This window comes from Sardina pilchardus, chromosome 8 (genome assembly GCF_963854185.1).
Source record: "Sardina pilchardus chromosome 8, fSarPil1.1, whole genome shotgun sequence".
Classification (NCBI taxonomy): domain Eukaryota; kingdom Metazoa; phylum Chordata; class Actinopteri; order Clupeiformes; family Clupeidae; genus Sardina; species Sardina pilchardus.
The window spans coordinates 25,850,807-25,854,205 of record NC_085001.1 but is presented as its reverse complement, the minus strand read 5'-3'; the positions used below and the strand labels follow the sequence as shown (position 1 = coordinate 25,854,205).

Below are 3,399 nucleotides of genomic sequence, written 5' to 3'. Positions count from 1 at the left end.
CCCACCAAGAGGTCTAAGTGAGAAGAATCCTCCTGATGAAGTTCAGGGTAACAAGATGGATGAGGATGAGGATGCTGGTTCATGTATGAAAGATGTGTTCAAGAAAGTGCTGACTTTGTACATACACGAGACAACGAAGAAGGAGAAGGAAGATGTACCGCCTGTGGATGATGACCTAATTGCTGAGTTTGTTAACAGTATCCACTCCCAACTGGAAAGTACACTGAGCTCCAGCTCATCCTCATCATATTATGTGCCTGAAAAAACTCTGTGTGAACACATTCTTTGTGGGCGCAACTGTCATTCTAAACAGAGTAGTGAAAGTAGCTGGAGTTCTTCAGAGGCCTTTAGTCTGCCCTCAGAGAGCATTAAGAAGCTCTCCAGTGAGGAATTTCAAGTGAAAGCCAATGAACTGGTGAATGAGGTACTTCATGAAAGACTGGAACATTCTTCCATTGCATCTACCTCATCTCATTTGACCTCATCTTTGACCTCGTCTATGGACCAGACCACTAGTGTTACAATAACAGTCATTGATACACTAAAGACACTCCTGTGTTGCAAACCACCATTTCTAAGAAGAACTGGGACCGTGTCAGGAGTGAGTTTGGACCAGAGTGAAACCTCAGGTAGTGATGACCTCTCTGGGTATTATGCGGAAAATGAGCAAACTTGTGTGCCATCTTTGTTGAAGGAAGTACAAGGAAGGATAATGGAGTTTTTCGCTCTATACAAAAAGTCACCATTCATATCCGTGTCCAGTACATCAGAAGCGGATGGGGGATCTACCATTACTGGGACAGCAGAGCCTGGAGCAGGATATGATACATCCATATCAAAGCAGAGGTCCTCCAGCAAAAATGCAATGTCTGATGGTAGAGCATGTCAGTTATGTCAGGCCACAACCTTAGACTCTGCCTCAGATACAGAACAGATAGATGAAGTCCAAGCTGTGACACGTTTGGATAGGCTCATGTCTAGTGGTGAAGTAGAGACCTTCGCATGTGACCTCGCATATAAGTTGGTCCATCTGCTGAAAACGAACACTTGCCAGGGACTAAGCCTGCCTACTGATCTAGGTCCTCCATTATTGTGTGGAGAAAATGATGAGACAGACAAAAGTGTGTCTCTTAAGGATCCCTACACGTTTGTTGAGGAGTCTGTGAAGTGTTTCTTGCATCAGCTGCTGTTTCCATCATGCCCAAGCAAAGCGGTTTGACCAGAGGACTTCATCCAGGGAACACCAAGCTCCAGCGGCTGTATGGCGAAGACTGCATATGAAAGCTGCTCTGGAGACTCTACCTGTTCGTCTCAGACTCTGAGTGAAACAGTGGACTTGTTGAGAAACCGAGTGGTGAACCAGGTGATGGAAGCAGTTTCATCAGTTGCAGATGGTGAAAACCAAGTTGTAAAGACCACAAGGTCTTCAACTGCCGAGAGCATCCAAGCCGTTGGTGGATCCTCAGAGTATGGTGCGAATCGTTCTGTCAAGGATGTCGCCTGCTCCACCAGTTCTTTGGGGTTGATCATTGGCTTACACACTGATTCAGCAAATAGACTAGGAGAGCCAAAGAGCAAAGTAAAAACAGAAGTGAAGATCTGCATCAAACCCAAAATAAAGACTCTGAGGGTCAACAAGAAGGTACAGTGAAGTTACTGCAAAACTGTTTTCAACATTACTGAAAAAATAACAAGAAATGTGTATTTGTTTTGTTGGCCATTTCATTATGCTGCTATTGTGTAAAAGGAAGTTCTGTCTTGAATGAATCCAGTCAAAATGATCTGTTTGTGATTTCAGTATATATCTAAGACAAATGTAGTGGGTCCAGTGAAGTTTGAGGCCAATGCAAGTGCAAGGAAGCTGCAAGGAAATGATATACGGCAGGGGACAGCAGGTAAGGCCTCAGTCAACTAAATAGCTTGTTCCACGGAGCAGAGAATGCACAGTGCCATACCGACAGATATACAGTATGGCACCGTATGTACTTGGTATGATGCCACTCTATTTCCATTGCAAATATTCTAGACTGTATATGGAATATAGATTGTATATTGAAATTAAACAAATTAGATATTTGCTCATGTCAGAGACAGCTCAATAAGTTGTGTGTCTATATGGAGACAGTGATTAATTGTAAATGATTTCATTGAATTGATTAATTGTGTCCAGTTTAGAGAAATATCAATCGGTTTCCATAAACATATAGGGTTGTCTTCCACTAAGAATATTGCTTACACCTATGCCCCAATAGCTCACGAGTTTAAATGAAGAAAAAAAACATCTTTTCACCTGCAGGTGTGTCACACTTTTCAGGAAAAGAGGAAAACCTCTGATAGCAGCCTCTTGAGATTCCGATAATGCGTTTCAAGTATATAGTCACTGTAACTCTGTTGTGTATTATTTTCCATAAACATTGACAAGCTTTCATTTCGAAACACTTCCTGCTCCATTGTAGGTCAGAGCAGCGAGGCACAAACGTCCACATCCCAGACAGAAAAGGGCTCTGAGGGGAAATCCAAGAAACGGAACATTTTTGCCAGATTCTTTTCATCCATCTCCAAGTCTGTGCGGAAATGCTGTGTGTGCAGCAGAACCTAATTTTTCATTTTCTATTTTATTTGATTACATTTCATTTCACTTTATTATCATTATTATTTTAACATTTAATGAAACAAATAAACCATAATATGCTTTGGATGTTTTTTTTTGTTTTTTTTTTAATGAAATGTAGCACAGATGCATTATAGAAAATGACCACATAGGGGCGCCATTTCACAATGAAAGGTTACATTCACACCCTCAGTCTTCCCTCCCAAAATCAAGTGACATAATCTATACATAAGCAGTTCTTATGACATAATATGGGTTCATGGGTTCTATTTTCATGCACATTTAAACATGTGAATTATTGATGCTAACCGGCATATTGGTAGGTATGGAATTACTACTAAGACCATGACAATACAGACCCATTTGGTTTTCTTTTCATCAATAGCATTTGATTTGTACATGTTAATATACTTCATAGCATTATGCTGATTATTATAAAAAAGTTCCTCAAAAGGACAAATGAATGGAAGGCCTTCAGCACAATTGGCCTTTGTGTAGGCCTACAGCCAGCCCAAATATTATCCAGGCAGGCAGACTGACTGACAAATACACAGAATTCATTCATCTTGGAACAGTATTTTAGAGCATTTATGCATAATATAATCTATCAAATGTATTCTAGATGACAATGATGAAAGAAACAAAGACTGCTGGAATTGACACCTGCATGTTAAATGTGTGAGCAATGCCTGTGTCCTTGGTCTCGTGTTTCATACATGTGCAGAACAGACAGACCCAAAACAATGGCTGTTCTGGTAGAGGAATCTGAACCAGTAATCACATAATTG

The 3,399-nt window shown here is 40.7% G+C and overlaps 1 long non-coding RNA gene across 1 annotated transcript; it reads left to right on the top strand.

Moving 5' to 3' along the window:
* Positions 1–1,561: 1,561 nt before the first annotated feature.
* LOC134089342 (uncharacterized) lies at positions 1,562–2,615 on the top strand. Its single transcript, XR_009940047.1, has 3 exons — positions 1,562–1,642; positions 1,799–1,895; positions 2,457–2,615. It is a non-coding gene; the product is annotated as an uncharacterized LOC134089342 (long non-coding RNA).
* The last annotated feature ends 784 nt before the right edge of the window (positions 2,616–3,399 follow it).